General features: G+C 43.3%; 1 pseudogene across 2 annotated transcripts; it reads right to left on the reverse strand.

Moving 5' to 3' along the window:
- Window positions 1-426: 426 nt before the first annotated feature.
- Window positions 427-4,152, reverse strand: LOC147450870 (pentatricopeptide repeat-containing protein At1g11290, chloroplastic pseudogene; annotated as a pseudogene). Of its 2 annotated transcripts, XR_015189173.1 has the most exons (2): window positions 3,831-4,151; window positions 427-3,730 (listed from the first exon to the last, which is right to left on the reverse strand). The product of XR_015189173.1 is annotated as a pentatricopeptide repeat-containing protein At1g11290, chloroplastic pseudogene, transcript variant X2 (transcript). The 2 variants fall into 2 exon arrangements; XR_015189172.1 differs by having other exon boundaries at window positions 427-4,152.
- Between the last annotated feature and the right edge of the window lie 13,276 nt (window positions 4,153-17,428).

Raw genomic sequence — 17,428 nt, forward strand, 5'->3', positions numbered from 1 at the left:
CATATATATTCTCTTGTGTGTGTATGTATATGGTATCTGTGTGCTCTTGGTTTTGGAAGATATGGTGAGAGGTTTGAATGTAGAATTTTTAAAGTCTAGTCTAGAGCACAAGACTTTTAAAGCTTAGGGATGCTTTTCTAATTCACTTCTCTCTGCCTTTTTTTTTGTTTTTTTAAAAGCTTAGAGATGTAGAGCTTTTAAAGTGGGATCTATAATTAAATCAAGACCTAAAATTAAATTGATACTTTTTTTTTTGTCAAGGGCCTATCAAAACAAGTGCTTTAAAAAAACCTCATGTCATTTGACATGCTAGAATCTCGAAATTGTCTGCCATTTTTTGTGTTTATACCGTTGAGTTAATGTTATATATGGCAAATTATATAAGTTGATTGCGTTACATAAAGCACATAAAGGGAGCTTGAAAAATTGCATCTCAAAAAGAAATTTCTACTATGCCTGGCAACCCCGGTGATTTTATCACTTGTTGAACTACTTTGGTGTCAAGCTCCATTTCTTCTAACAATTACTCAAAGGCATCAGCCCCATCCATGCTAATGGGTAATTCAATTGTCACTATACAAAGCCTTGACTAGAGAGGTACAACTACTTCTTTGCCATGCTAGAAAAGGAATATAGCTAAGTGCAAATCATGGTAGTCATGCTCAAGGCGAAATAAACATCGGCTTCCTCATGCATTCTATTGATCATTGAGTACCAGGATACCCCCTTTTAGGGTCAACTACCATCCATTTTTTTGCTTTGGCTTTGTTTCTCTCTGGAAGGGTCATAGAAACATCAGTCCAGTTGCTAAGGGACTCTGTTTTTGTTTAAACACCACACTTTGTGCAGACCAAAAACTTAGTAGTCACTTTGTGCCGAGCCCCGCATCCTTTCTCGGACATCTAACAAGACTAAAGGAAAAAACCTGCAAACAAATACGAACTAGCACACACAAGCTCACTAAACAAGAACAATATTTCAAGCGAGTGCACAACTAACAAAGAACACCCCAGATAACTGAAAGAACAGTTGTGGTTTTATTGTCATACATACCCATCACAAGGACATTTTGTAACCTCTGTCATGCAGGTCTTTGTCCTATGCAGAAAAATGCAAGACATTTTGTAGTTACCACGTCCGCCCCTTGCTTGGTTCAGAGATACCACCCAACCATATCACCCTTCAACAGGGGACCATTGAGGAGTTTAGCAGTAAAGGCCAAACCTCTATTGTGATCAACCACTTCCCCTATGCTCGCAAACAACCCCACCTTGACACTGAGCATCCAAAATCATATGCACGCACTATGCAATGAAGTAATGCTGTTATCTGCCAGGGAATTCACAAACTTTCTTTTAGAAGACCTTTCATGTCCTCAGCAACTGAGTTGAAGCACTTTGACAAATTCCCAAAATGTTGATGTTCCAGATTGGCCCTTCCATTTCTTCCAATGGCAATATCAGCATCGCTTAGCCTTTCATGGGGCAACGTGAGTGAAATGTAACACTGTCCATGCCACCCATAAGGACAGTTATCTCTAGATTAGATCTCAAAACCACAGGTCCATATGCAGTACAAACTATCAAAGCTCATACGTAATATGTACTCGAGCAACTTCATGGGTTGAGACCAGATTATTGAGTCTTGTTGGAGAAAAGATTTACGCCCACTGCAAATTGGCAGAACCCTTGCGCATCATGTGTGTTTGAGAAAAATCTTCAAGTTTTGCATTACAGATTTGTTTTACGAGTTTTACGATTGCTTTTTGCTAGAAAAAAGTGTACAGCAAATGTTTCTTGAATCAACTCACCCACTATACCCTGGCTTCTTCCATGCGCTGTTCCTGATTCTCAGCGCTTCGATATGTTTTGCCTTCTCTTCCATGCCAACATCTGCATAAATATTTGCCATAAGAATATGAGCTCCACCGTCACTTTTATCCAGCTTTACTGCCTGTTCAAAGGCCCATTCCCCCACATTGACATCTGTCCATTTCAAACAAGCACCCAGCAAAGCATGCCAAATACCCATATAATTAGATGATGGCATCTCCTGAATTAGTCTTACTGCCTTTTCTAAGTGCCCAGCACGCCCAATAAGGTCAATCATGGAAGTGTAGCACTCGAGGCTTGGCTTGACACCATATTTGGTGGTCATAGTCCAAAATAGTTCTTGGCCCTCTTCCACTAGACCTCGGTGACTGCACACATTGAGCACACAAGCACATGTCACCGCATCTGGAAGAATGCCCTCATACTTCATCCGCTCAAGGCAGTTCAGTGCTTCTTCTACTTCACCTTCTTGTGCATACCCTGCAATCAGAGCATTCCACGTGACAACATTCCGAGAAGGGAGTTCCTCAAGCACACGTCGTGCCTCTGAAACATCACCGCACTTGGAATACATGTCCACAAGTGTATTACTCAGTAAAATATTGTTTTCCAACAACCCCTGCCTCGCGATTTCATCGTGAATTTGTTTTCCTCTATCGGCAGCTTTCATCATGGCACAAGCTTTTAAGGCAGAGATGTATGTCACTGCATCGGGAAGTATGCCCTTATGCTGCATCTGTTCGAGGCAGTTTAGTGCTTCCTCCGCTTCACCTTCTTGTGCATATCCTCCAATCAATGCATTCCATGAGACAACATCCTGGAACGACAGTTCCCCCAGCACCCGCCGTGCCTCGGAAACATCACCGCACTTGGCATACATGTCCACAAGCGCACCACCGAGTGGAATGCTTTTCTTCAGAAACCCCTGCCTAGAAATCTCATCGTGAATTTTCTTTCCCCTGTCAATGGCTCTGATTGTGGTACATGCTTTCAACGCACCAACATACGTCACTGCATTTGGAAGGATGCCCTCATTCTGCATCTGTTCAAGGCATTTCAGTGCTTGCTCAGCTTCACCTTCTTGCACATAGCCTGTGATTAGTGCATTCCAAGAGACCACATCCCGAGAAGGGAGTTCCTGGAGTACACGCCATGCCTCTGAGACATTGCTGCACTTCGCATACATGTCTATGAGTGCATTTCCAAGCATGATATCCTTCTGCAACAAACCCTGCCTTCTAATCTTGTCGTGAATACGTTTTCCCCTGTCAGCTGCCCGGAGGATGGCACAAGCTCTCAAGGCACAAACATATGTCACGGCATTTGGAACAATGCCTTCATGCTGCATTTCTTCAAGGCAGTTCAATGCTTGCTCAGCTTGACCTTCTTCTGCATAACCTGCAATCAACGCACTCCAAGAGACAACATTGCGAGTAGGGAGCTCCTTTAGCACCCGTTGTGCCTCAGAGGCAGCTCCGCACTTGGCATACATGTTAACGAGCGCACCACCCAGGATGACGTCATTCTGCAACAACCCCTGCCTCGCAATCTGGTCATGGATTTGCTTGCCCCTGTCAGCAGCTTTTATTGTGGCACAAGCTTTTAAGGCACTGACGAAGGTCACCGCATCTGGAAGAATCCCCTCATGCTGCATCTGTTCAAGACAATCTAAAGCACAATGGCCTAGTCCCTGACGGCTATAGCCTGCTATTAGTGCAGACCATGTAATGACATCTTTGCTGTTATGCATGTCAAGCAATGTTTTTGCCTTACCAAGCTCACCACATTTGGCATACATGGTCACTAGAGCATCCGAGCACTCTTCAACCAATTGCCTTTGCACAAGATCATGGTGTATGCTAGTGCCTCTTGCCAGATCTTTGTTTCGAGTACATGCCCTGAGTGAAGCAACAAAGGAGTTGATTTGATGAGTACCATAACCTGGCTCACCTGCAAATCCACAAACTTTAAGCTCGCCATGAATAAGAGAGTGAGTACCCCAGCTATCAATCCACAAAGGCTCCCCGGAAACTTCGGAGTGCGTTGGGCTAGACCGGCCCACACAGCACGGTAGCTGAGGAATTGTAACAGCCATAACTTAAGCAGGGTATGCAAGGAGTCAAGCACAGAGCGAAGCATGAATCGTCACTAGTACTACTGCGCTTTCACGTAAGCGTGCTACATTTACTCCAGCCTCGTCCGCCATAGCTGGTATTATCCAGCTCCGAGAAACCAGTCGGTCGGACGGCAAGCTGGGGGTTCACTTCGGAATGAATGTGGCTGGCTACCGGGCTCCGAGAAATGGGATAGACGGTGGGCAAAGTTTTGTGCGGGATCGTGGACGGCCCAGAAAAGGTCAGCAGCGCCTCAGCACTATGGGTTGGATGGGATCAATGGCCCACACCCATTTCGGGGATCGGGTGCGATATGAGCCGTCCAATGCGACTTTTGTAAATTCGGGAAAACAGGTAAATTCGGGCGCCCCAAAACTTGTAAATTTGGACGCCCCCGCCCCCCCCTCCCCCTCTCATCCCCCGGACTTGTACCCCGGATGCCACCTTTGCAAGCCTATCACCTTAACCACCTCACTTGCTCGTGCTTGTTGAAAGCAATGGGAGAAAGGTTTCTTTTATGATAAACCCGTCACTGTGTAAATTCGGGTCAGCTTTAGTAAATTCGGGCAAACTGATAAATTCAGGCGCGCCGCAAGATCAACGGCCCACGATGCCCGCGCTCCCCAAAAAAGGCGTGGACCATTGATCTCATCCAACCCATGCTCGTGTGAGATAGTGTTGAGGGTCAACAGCGTTCACTTCCCACATTCCTTAGCTCGGTCTCAAACAGAGTTTTGAACGGATCTCGAGGGGAATGGACGACCCACAAAAGGTCAACGGTATTGACTTCCCCATTCTCAAGCTTGGTGGGTCTCAAGTCCATGACCCCCCTGGATGGCCCAGAAAAGGTCAATGGTATTGACTTCCCCATTCTCAGGCTGGGTGGGTCTCAAGCCCGTGACCCCCACGTTAGCAAGCTGGTGCACCGCGTCCGCGTGTGTTTGGTTGTCCAACACTCCACTTCGCAACACGATAACATGAGCAATTGCAGGCAAAAGTAAACTCAGTCCTAAAAAGTAAACTCGGACGCCATCCAATGGATTCCCCATTGCCACGAAATACATGCCTGAGTTTAGCATCATCGATCCCACCTCTCGGACTTCATTCAAGGCTTGGTGTGGTAGAGTGTTGAGGGCATGCTTTTTGACGTACTACCCTAAAAAAATTTACATTAAAATACAAAAGAATCATAAAATCCTAGAAAATTGAAGGGTAAGGGTGCCCTTCAAAGATCAACCTTGGCACTGACTCAATGTCTGACACCACTGTCCAAGGGTACCTATCACAAATAGTTGGGGCCTTGAGTTGAAATCCCACTCAGGGTACCGTCCAAGACCCAAGTTTACATATAGACATGAGTTTATACACCGATTAATCAATGCTAAAGATAGTGAGATTTGAAGGCTCAACATGTTGGGGTATAAAGCCCAATGTGGTCGCCCAGGTAAGTGGGCGGGCCGCCAGGTATGTACACATATTCTTTTGTAAAAACCTAATAAGAACTCACTATGCTCTACACATTACAGTAGAGCGAGTTCACCATATCGTCGTGCTCTTCTTCTCGCACTCTCTCTCGCGTCGCACTTCCGCTCGTACTCCTTCAACTGGTATCAGAGCTCAGATCGAGGCTCGGGGAAGCACTACAGGAGGCTAGAGTCACCAGCTCAGATTGGAGTGAAATTCGACAGGCAAAGACACGGCCCCAAATCTTGTGGGAGAGCCCGTAGGACTTGGTGTGCTCAGAATTTCATTCTGAGGTCATCTCGGTCACCGTTCGGCTTCGACAAAGTTCTGCGCAGGCCATTTTCGACTACGTGGTCTCAGCGGGTGCATATCCGACTCTGCAAATTTGGGGTTTTCGACCTACGACTGCAGGTGTTGAGGATATCGACACTCCCAGAGTGTTGATTTGTGGTTGTCTACACATCGAAGGACGGCTCACAGTTCTTGGAGGCGTGTCACATACGACACGGGCGCATCTACACACAGACTGTAGGCGACATCCACTAGTTCATCAGGTAGCTTGTGTTTGCTGCTTGATATTCCAGATTTCATCCTGACATTGCAGGTACTTCCACATGGGATGTATTGTCAGAGATGATGTATGTCTGTTGAGGGTTTGTTGGCTGTGAGTCACGCAGCAAACAATCGCAGCAGCGGTTACAGCATACAGTGGGAAATTTGTGGATGTATGACTTTGTGGGAAGTCTATGTACTGTCAGATTTACTGCAGCCTTTGTTGAGGGTCGAGTGAGGTTTTATTGAGCTGGGGGATTCTCGAATGTTGAGATCCTTTCGGTGATACAGGTCTTGGAGCGATCCCTCGAGCACCCTTAGATAGGCAGCTAGGATGTATTGACTTTGAGTTAGACAGTTGGGATTGCATCTTTGCTTTACTGCCGTTGAGGCATTGTCGCAGTCTATGCTTACAGGACAGTGACAGGACAGTCAGAGACAGTACAGGTGCAGGACAGGTTTACCCACAGCTTACAGTGCTAGAGAGACAGTGGTTTTTTGAGCTGTTTTTTGGTCTGCTTTTAGTACACCAGAGCCATTTTACAAAGGAGACTCTGCCAAAATTTCTGCAGAATTTGAAGCTTTCTTGGTTCATTTGACAGGTTGATATTGGTTCAGAGGTCAGTTTACAAGGGAAACTCTGCCGAATTTTTCCCACGAAAGTAAACTACTGTGAAGCGTAGCTATGGCTGGATCACAGGACACTGCTCTTTACAATATCAAGAAGCTGGATGGAACCAATTTCCCATTGTGGAAGAAGCAGATTTGGACGTGTTGGTACAAAAGAAGCAGATAAAACCTATAAAGCTCAAGGGGATAAAACCAGAAGATATGGACGAAGATGAATGGAGCGAAATGGATGAATTGGCACTTTCTACCATTATGCTGACTTTGGCAGAAAGCGTTTACTTCAATGTAGCAGACGAGATGTCGGCTTATCAAGCATGGTTAAAGCTGAGTGATCTTTATGAGAAGCAGAGTGCAGCTTCACAGGTATACTGGCTTAAGAAGCTTGTTGACTTGAAGATGAAAGAAGGGACACCTATGTCCAATCATCTAAATGAATTCAACACAATCTATAGTCAGTTGTCAGCTCAAGGTGTCAAGTTTGATGAACCTGTTAGAGCTATGTTCCTGTTGATCACATTGCCGGAAAGTTGGGACACTTTTCGCACAGCTTTGAATAATTCTACACCTCCAGATGGTTTGAACATAGTAGGTGTAGAAGGAAGTCTGCTTACTGAAGAAACCAATAGAAAGACAATGGACAAAGGCAAAGGAACAGCCTTAGTTGTCAGGGGAAGGACCAAAGAAAAGTACAAAGGTGGAAAGAGGAATCAGTCTCGTAGCAAGTCCCGCAGTGCTAAAGGCAAGAGTGACATAGAATGCTACCATTGTGGCAAGAAGGGTCACATGAAAAGAGACTGCAGAGAATGGAAAGCAGAAAAAGGCAAAGAGAAAGCTAAAGACCATGGTGAGAAGAACAAGTCCTCAGTGAAGATTCAAGAAATAAATGTGACAAACACTGTTGCAGAGGATGACAGTCTAGTGTCAGGAGACATCTACTTCTTGAAGAATACAATGGACTCAGCTCTTCTTATAGCATCTGATGGAAATGCACTGAGTGACTGGATTATAGACTCAGGGGCATCACTTCATGTGTCTCCAAACAAGGAGTGGTTTACCTCTTATGTGACCACTAAAGATCATGTTCGGCTAGGCAATGGGCAGACATGTGAGATCTTAGGTGTTGGAGATGTACAATTGAAGTTTCAGAATGGCTCTTCTTTCACGCTGAAGAATGTGAGACATGTTCCGCAATTACAAAGAGCTTGATCAGCACAGGTTTACTTGATGATGCTGGCTACGTCACCACTTTTGGACAGAACATGTGGAAGATATCCAAGGGTTCTATGACAGTAGCACATGGAGTAAAGTCTATAGGACTTTACATGAATTTTGAATTCTGTGAACATTGTCTGTATGGTAAGCAAACACAGCAGCCACATAAGCATAGAAGCAGTAGAAGAGATACACAATTGGCACTTGTTCATAGTGATTTGTGTGGACCTATGCCTAACCTATCTCTAGGGGGAGCTTCTTACTTTATGACATTTATACATGATTACTCGAGGAAAGTATGGGTTTACTTTCTCAAGCACAAGGATGAAGCGTTTAGTGTTTTCAAAACGTTTCTGACACTTGTGGAGAATCAGAGTGGCAAGAAGCTTAAATGCTTACGCACTAACAATGGTGGAGAGTATGTTTCAAAGGCCTTTTAGGACTTTTGTGAGTCAAAAGGTATAAAACGTGAACTTACTGCTCCTTACAATCCTCCTCAAAATGGTGTTGCTGAGAGGATGAATAGGACCATACAAGAGAAGGTCAGAAGTATGTTGTCTAATGCACAACTGCCAAATGGGTTTTGGGATGAAGCTGTATCAACAGCTGTTCATCTTGTAAATAGATCTCCTAGCAAGGTTTTGCAGAAGGATTCAGTGCTAGAGATGGTATGTTCAGGCAAAATGCCCTCATACAAGCATCTCAGAGTCTTTGGCTGTGAGGCATATACTCACGTTCCAAAGGAATTTAGGAAAAAACTTCAGCCAAAGAGTAGAAAGTGCATCTTTCTAGGCTATGGTAATTCTGGTGAGATGGGGTACAGACTTTGGGATCCCGAATCCAGAAAGGTTGTCCGCAGCAATGATGTTCACTTTAATGAATCCAAATATCATTCTAAACCAGAGAGGGTTGAGGAGATTAGAAGAGTTGTCTTCCAAGAAGATGGACCTGCACGTGCAAGACAAAATGTCAGGGCTCAAGAGGAGCAAGGATAGGATAGAGTGGAACCACAGGTCGTGGCTGAGCCTGAGCCACCTATTGTGCGTAGATCTGGACGTATCACGTGACCTCCTGATAGGTTTGTTCCATCTATGAACTATGTCATGTTGGCTGATTGCAATGAGCCTTCATGTTACAAGGAAGTAGTGCAAATGAAGGACTCCAGGAATTGGCAATTGGCCATGCAGTCAGAGATGACAGCTCTGCATAAAAACAAGACATGGAAGCTAGTTAAATTACCACAGGGCAAAAAGGCTCTACCTTATAAATGGGTTTACAGGTATAAGATCACCGCTCATGATAGTCAGCCAACGTACAAAGCAAGGCTTGTTGCCAAGGGCTTTAAGCAAGAACAAGGCATTGACTTTGATGAAGTCTTCTCTCTGGTGGTCAAGATGACTACATTAAGATGCTTTCTTGCATTGGTTGCCATATTAGATTTGGTGTTGCACCAAATGGATGTCAAGACAGCGTTCTTGCATGGTGATTTAGATGTGGAAATTTACATGCAGCAGCCAGAAGGGTTTGTTGAGAAAGGCAAGGAAGATTGGGTATGCCAGTTGTTAAAGAGTCTTTATGGCTTAAAACAATCACCGAGGGCATGGTACCATAAATTCCACAAGTTTATGCTTTCTCAAGGCTACAAACGTAGTGAGTTCGATCACTGTCTATATACAAAGAAGGCTAAGGATGGTAGTTGGCTGATCCTTATTTTGTATGTGGATGACATGTTGATTGCTGGCAAGCACTTGGAAGAAATTTCAGCTTTGAAGTCAAAGATGGAAAAATCGTTTGACATGAAAGACATGGGTGAAGCAAGTCATATACTTGGTATGCGCATTGAGAGAGACAGATCAAAGAAGTTGATTTGGTTATCTCAAACAGAGTATATTGACAAGGTTTTGCAACGTTTCAATATGGAGAAGGGAAAGGCACTGAGTGTTCCATTGCCACCATATGTGAAACTTAGCAAACAAGATTGTCCTGTGTCTGAGGAAGAACAGGCTGAAATGGATAAGATTCCATATGCGTCTGCAGTGGGTATTTTGATGTATGCAATGATTGCTACTCGCCCAGACATTGCATTTGCAGTGGGAGTAGTAAGTCGATACATGTCAAACCCAGGCAAGAAACATTGGGAGGCAGTGAAAGGAATATTGAGATACCTAAAAGCTACAAAGAGTATGTGTATATGCTATGGGAGTCAGGAGCTAAGTGTAAAGGGTTTTACAGACTCAGATCATGCAGGTGACTTAGACAACCGAAGGTCTACGTCAGGGTATGTCTTAACATTGGCTGGTGGAGCAGTATCATGGCGTTCTAGATTACAAGATTGTGTTACTCAGTCTACTACAGAGGCTGAATATGTTGCAGCATCAGAGGCATGCAAAGAATCAATTTGGCTTAATCGACTAGTAATAGATTTGGGAATCAAAGAATAGATGGATGTGTTATATTGTGATAGTCAAAGTGCTATACAATTGGCTCGCAATCCAGTTTATCACTCAAAGACAAAGCATGTGGATGTGAAGTATCATTTCATCAGGGAAATGCTTGAGGATAAGCAACTTCAGCTTGTCAAAGTTCACACCACAGAAAATCCTACTGATCTACTTACAAAAGGACTTCCCTCAGAGAGCTTTGCGCATTTTCGCAAGCAATTAGGTGTAGGGTAGTACATCACTTCTCTACATCTCTTGTATATTAGCTTGTATAGTAGCTTCTCTCACACTTAAAGTACCACATTGGACTTTAAGTGGGAGGTTGTTGGGGTATAAAGCCCAATGTGGTCGCCCAGGTAAGTGGGCGGGCCGCTAGGTATGTACACATATTCTTTTGTAAAAACCTAATAAGAATTCACTATGCTCTACACATTACAGTAGAGCGAGTTCACCATATCGTCGTGCTCTTCTTCTCGCACTCTCTCTCACGTCGCACTTCCGCTTGTACTCCTTCACAACATATCCCACCCTTTAAAGGGGAGCGTGCCAATTAAGTAGTGTGGATTCTTTCTTGAGTATGATCACACAAATAGGGTGCTTTACTCCAAGTGTTAAACTCTCTTGCTGCTGAAAAAGCTTCTCTGTGTGTGTGTGTGTGTGTGTGTGAGAGAGAGAGAGAGAGAGAGAGAGAGATGAAAAACCTAACAATAGTTTGCTTATACAAACTATTGAACTATACAATGGAGTATATCAGACCTGACATATGGACAAGGGCAAAGATATATGGACAAGGACAATGACCTTATATCGAAAGATAAGTTACATGTATATAGCATCATGTCAATTGCTTATTTTGATAGTTTACATTAGCCTGAAATACTAATAAATGAAAAATATTTGATGTAGAGCTTCCTTTCTCCAGGTATTGTTATTGTTGTGATCCACTTTGAAGATATCCAGTCCCTAGGGACAAACCTCCACTAATCCTACAAGGAGAAGGATCTAGCTGTTACATGCATCCATATAAAAGCATTTAGTTAGAACTGGCTATGCTTGTGTGTATTACAGGTGTCAAAATTGGGTTCGGTTGTTATCCATGTCACACATGCAGAATTAGCTTGTAGCTTACCCCCGGGGCGGTCACTTTTTAGAATGTGTATGATATCACGTGAGTTAACCGGAGAGGATTATTAAAAGACCAAAATGTATAAAAATGTATACTTTTATGTATACATTAGAGGGGGGTGGGGGTTTTTTAAATAGGCTCACAGTGTAAGTATAGTATGTATATTGGGGTATTATTAGTTACCTCTTGAACGCACGTGATATAGGGATCTTTTGATAAGTGACTGCCCCGAAAGATTACCCTACAGACTATCAATTATTGTCAACCATACACGTAAGTAAATCTAAGTCTAATATATCATCAAAACCAAGTAGTCTTCTTTGCAAAAAATTGGACAGCATCCTGTCTGTATTTCAAATAGACTATCAAAAAACATTGCAGTAATTGCTATCTCTTTGGAGACCCTCACAGGAGGATTGAGGCTTTTAACTTAAATTGGGAACTTTAAATAATCATGTAATCATTAATTTTCATCTTATTCAATGTCAATGACATGCTTAAAGTTGATTGAAATGTCAATACCAAAGAAGCAACTACGGTCCCTTACCTTGAATAGTGACTTATACCTTAAAATTCTAATATAAATGCATTCACAAGGTTTTTTTTAATGAATAAATCCTCCTCTAAGCTATTCATACTCAAGGGAAGTGGCAACTTGTGTGACGGATCAATTTTTCAAAAGTATCAACATGTCATGTATACCCAAAATAAGAAGTCTCCTATATATACATATATGTATACACACACACATACACACACACACACACACACACATATATATATATATATAATATTTTCCAGTTATCATCTACATATGTACTACTAGTTGACAAATAGCATCTCCCCTGTATTTTACATTAGGAGAACTTTAGACTCGCTTTTGGGCCTTTTAGTTCTAGAGAGAGAGTGGCGCTCGACCAATGAGGAAGAGGCTAACGTTACGTAGAAAATCGGCACCTAGAGTGAAACTCGTTGAGAAAATAAGAAAAAACAAAAAAATTGTTATTCAAATTATAAAATGTCACACTTTCAAAGTGTAAATGTCGTAAACTGTAGTAACTTTGTACCGAAGAATTTCAGAACTTGCATTGAAGGCTCCATCCAGTATCTATGTTCCCGCCTAAATGTAACTTTGAGTAACTCTACTTCCCTCTCAAAAATGTATTCCCTTTTTCATATTTTCGTTAACTCTAATGTCTGTTCTAATACACATCATGAGTACCTCTCGAAGGCCTAGCTCTGCAATTGACTCTGTTACCATTTTTAATAGTTATACTATAGATGAGCAATTCTGGATACCATCTACTAAAATAACTATCGGGAGTCGGGTACTATTGCAGAGATGAGGAGGAGGAAGAGGAGGCAGCGCAATGATTTTGTGGAGGCTTTAAGTTAAAGAGTGTTGGCACATATGCCGCGACGGACGTCAGCACAGCGAGAAATCACCTAACAAGATTTGTCAGCTAAGGACGAAGCTCGACCCGAAGGCGCATGGAAGCAAGCATAGGGTGTCAACCTACACTTGACCGACTATTGACTACTTCCTATAGAGGTCTCTACCAAATGTCTAAGCTACAAGCTTCAAGAGTACATGAGAGGAGATTTCCTACAACGCTTTCAAGAGCCAAATACCCATCAAACGTTCTCAAAACACTACGAAACTTGAGGGAAATCCTATTAACACCAATAGGTCGCTCTCCCTAAGGTCCATGAATCAAAACCCCAATCCTAAACACCCGGTGCAAAATCACGTAGGATGTCTAGTCAAAATTTACAGGTCATCGTTTCCAAAAACTAAAGTACCTAATGTGTAGCTCTACTCAATGCGAACGCGTGGATATGCTGAAATGCAAAAACGGATAACGTATGCTCACCGAATCACCAGATATAGCTCGTGGGTTGAGCTCGCAAAGCCGGGCCGTACACCTGTAATGTAGGTGTTGGCACGTAGCTCTCTCCGGGGGCAACACGCTGCACTTCTCCGCACTCGATTCCGACCACCAATGCACGCGTAGCATCAAGATAAAACTCTCACTCTCTCTCGTACACAGAGTACGCTCCACTCACACAGACAAAACCTTATAAAAATGACAAAAGGTTTTTTACATTAAGGTCAAAAGTGGTATAAATACCTTACAATCTCAAACCCTAATGTTCCAATTTAACCATTTACTCAGTCTAAATGTCAAAAATGGGCACAATTTGGAAGCTTCTGCAAGCCCCATTATTTACAAAGGTGAAATGACGATTTCTTCTCAATTAAGGAATAATTACAAAGGAAATTAATATCCCGCCGGGCAATTATCCTCCTTTGAGTGTGTCCAGCTGCTAACACTCCCCCCCTCCTAGATCATGTCGTCCCCGACATGATAGTAGAGTTGCTTCTTCAGTGGAGGCTTTCGTGCATCTTCAGAAGAGACTCATACCGTGCATGCTGGGCCAGTAATGTAGGGCCGAATATTTCTATATCGATGGTGAAGAAACCAGTGTAGAAGGCTTCTTCAAAGGCATGGAGATGATACGAGGGCAAACACATTATTCGTTGGTAGAGGGCATGTATCACCTCATGGGAAGGCTGAGCAGACAATTCATATGCACATCTATATGTGTCTTGGAAGAAGAATATACTGTCTGTTACTGCGGGTATTTAGTTAGCCATGCCTTTCTCCATTTTGGCTGAGAGTCCACAATAAGCTTAACACCTTCTTGTTTGGAGATGTCTTCTTCGTACAGTGGCACTATCGGCTCCTCTTTAATCCGCTTGTTTATTGTAGCAGCTTCATACTTGAGAAGAGGATATGGGAGAGAGGGTTGTAGCCATTCATGTCAAACGACATTTGCATCTAACTTCTGAATGGTCATAGACTTCAATACCCTCTGCTCCCACTCCATTGCTTCTCAGACGGTGTCTTTTATTGCCGCTTCTATTGCGTCATAGATTTTCTTCTTCTTCTTGTGTCAGATCCCGGGGCTCTTGGGATGGTCCCACAAGGATGTCCTCTTGCATTGTTGTGTCCATTGGATCTGACACATTGTCTATGTTAATTCCTTCCATTGTTGCTGGCCCTGTGCTCAAATGTGGCTGTTCAGTCTACTGTTGGCCTTTCAACTCATCAATCTGCTTCTGATACGCTTTCTTTTCCTATTCAGATTGATCCCCCATGTTCACTAAGAGGTCGTTCAGTTAAGCATTGGCTTTTTCAGCCTCTTCAAGCTTCCTCTTGGTGTCTTCATTTTCTGTTTGCATCCTCTTTAGATCCTCGTCCATCTTCTTTTTCAAGGCTTCTAGCTCATCTTTCATGGCCTTGTTCTCATCTTCCAGATGGCTTTGCATCACTAGGGAGCCCTTGGCCAGCATCAATCTTTGTCTCTTCTCCAGTGTCAACTCCTTTTGGAGTTCCTTCATCTGTTCTTCATATATATCCTTCTCTGAAGCAGTGCTAGTTGAGGTAGCAGCTCTAACCCTGGCCGGAGATGCCCTTAGCCTCTGGATGGTCTGATCTTTCACTTTCATTTGATCTTTTAGCTCTATAACTTCGTCCTGGCTTGCCTCATGTTCTAGCTCAGCTTTTTCCTTAGCATTCCTCAAAGTTTCCACTTCTTTGGACTCATCAGCAAGTTGGAGTGTCAAGTTGTCCCTTTCTTTCTCCGCATCTGTCAGTGATTTGCTGATTTTATTGTACTCCTCCTCTGCTCTTTGAAGCTTTTGGTATGCTTCCTGACTCTGTCCTTCCATCTCTTGGCATCTTTTTAGTGCCGCGTCCAGATCAACTTGCAGCTTGGCTTGCTTCTGTATGTTCTCTTGGTCCTGCTTTTGCAGCGAGTATCAATTTCAATCTCAATGGCCATAGACCTTGCTCTGAGCCCAGTGAGTCTTTGCATCACTTCATCCCAATCATTGGTTTGTGGTTGTAAATCCAATGTATCTGTGGCCATTTCCTTTAACTCCACCAATCGAGGGCTCAACATATATTCTTTGGGTTTAGTGCTCGACAACTCAAAAGCTGCATTAGCTGCCTCCTCTCGGTTAGGAGATCAAGAAATATTCTATAGTTTTTTTCTTCTAGATCTGGCTTCTCATCTTTTGGTTCAACTTCTGCCTTCTGCTCTTCCTCTTTGTTCTTCTCTTACTTGGAGTCTTGTTGCCCATCATATTTGTCCATCTCCTCTTTTTGTCGGTTTTGAGGAGGTCTAAGAGGAGGTGGTGATGGAGGAGGGCTGGATTCTCGGTTGATGGTGGGGTTGGTTGCTTCTTCTTGAAATCCCGATCCGCCTTTGTTTTCCTCTCTCTTTCTTGGCCTTCCTTCTCTTCTAGCAGCTGCCGTCTCACATCATCAACCTCTTCTTCGGTAAAAGGTATATTTGGGATATTCTCCGCTGTAGCATCTAAGATCTCAAAATTCTTGATATAATCTTCAAACCGATCCCTTTGAGTCCTTCGAGATGATCAAGATATAGCCTCAAGTGATGGATTCCATAACTCGCTCAGATCCCCTTTTAACGCTGTCTCAGCTCTGAAACTTTCCATTAGTCTTTCTAGCCTTGCTGCTTTCTGTGACTTTGTTTCCTTTACTGGCACCTGTAGAGTTTCTTTCTTCCCCTTCTTGGGCTCCGGCGGCTCTTCTAGCATTGTCTCTAAACGGCGCTTCAACCTTGTGGCTACCCTTGGAGCCTTAGGAGGCTCTTCTTCTTTGTCTTCCTTCAGCTTGAGCCAATCATTTTGGGAGGGAGGTAGAGGCCAATTTCCCTTGGCATGCAATGCTCCATAGATGACTTTGGTTATCAACTCACCAGGCACAATATAGGTGGGATTTTTGGTCCCCATCTTCACAAGGTTGTCGTGAATGTAAGCGGCATAGTTTATCTCCTTTGGTTTGCTCTTCTGCATCGCCCAGGTGAAAGTGGTGGCAATAGCTCCAGGTGGCATCCTGTATTTTTGTGGCCGCTTGGTACACATGTGGAAGTACTGATTGTATAGTTGGCTCATGATGGCCACCTTCGGGTTTACAATATCTTCAAATGTATAGTTATTTTTCTTTTCTGAGTAGACCTTAATGTCATCTCGCCTCTTTGTCACACTGTCTGCTTTGTTAGAGAGGTCAAGTGCTGCTGCCACCACCTTCTCTGTGATGACAATCATTGTATTAGGCTTGCCTTGCAGATCTGTAACTCTGGCTATGCCGTCCTCTTTGATTGTGGTGACAAATTCCCACACTCTTTTAACATCAATCCCTGCTGGCAAGGCTTCAGAGTAATTGTGGAGATCCAGATTCTCCAAGTAGTCCCCCATCTTGCTCCTGACATATTCATTGATCTCTTGAGGGATCATGGGTAGCTCTACTGCATTTCCCTCCGGATCTTTAAACACTCCTTGGTAGATTCTGAGATTATTGGTTTCTAGTAGGTCATCTTGAATCCAAGTGCTTGTGGGTTTCAGGGTTCCCTCTAGGATAACAAAAGGCTTCACTTCTTCTAAGTAGTCCTTGATAGTCATCCTCTTCTTCTTTGTAGGTGACTTTGTGGCTGCCATGGATCCTGTTGCACTCAATAGTCCAAAGTTAGCTTTTTTTACAGATTAGCTAATAAACTGAGTTCTGACTACCCAAATGACTTGAAAATTGAAATAAGAACTCAAAAGGGACTAGGGAAACCATGCATGTGCCCACAGTAGAATTTTGGCTGAAAAGTAAGCATGTAGACATCCTACGCGTAGGATGTCTACCTTCTCTGATCTTGATAAAACTTGACAGGCTTGTGGCCCTTGACTTGTGCAACATGGCTATGTACTTGGAATTTGGTTTGGACATCAAAAAGTGCAATTTTGAGCAGATTTAGGCTTTTGGCTCACAAATTGGGTAGGATGTCCTATATGGATGACAAAATGATATTCAATTGGGTTGAAATTTGATATATAGGCTTCTTATGCCATGTAAAAGACTCCCATGAAGTCAATTCTTGCACAGAAGGTCAATATGACCCTGGAAACATCCTACGCGTAGGATGTCTACTTTCTCAGAATGACTTGATTTTGGTTATGTGGGTAGCCCTTAGCATGTA

The sequence above is a fragment of the Adiantum capillus-veneris genome, chromosome 9, assembly GCF_014529385.1.
Source record: "Adiantum capillus-veneris isolate H3 chromosome 9, ASM1452938v2, whole genome shotgun sequence".
Classification (NCBI taxonomy): Eukaryota; Viridiplantae; Streptophyta; class Polypodiopsida; order Polypodiales; family Pteridaceae; genus Adiantum; species Adiantum capillus-veneris.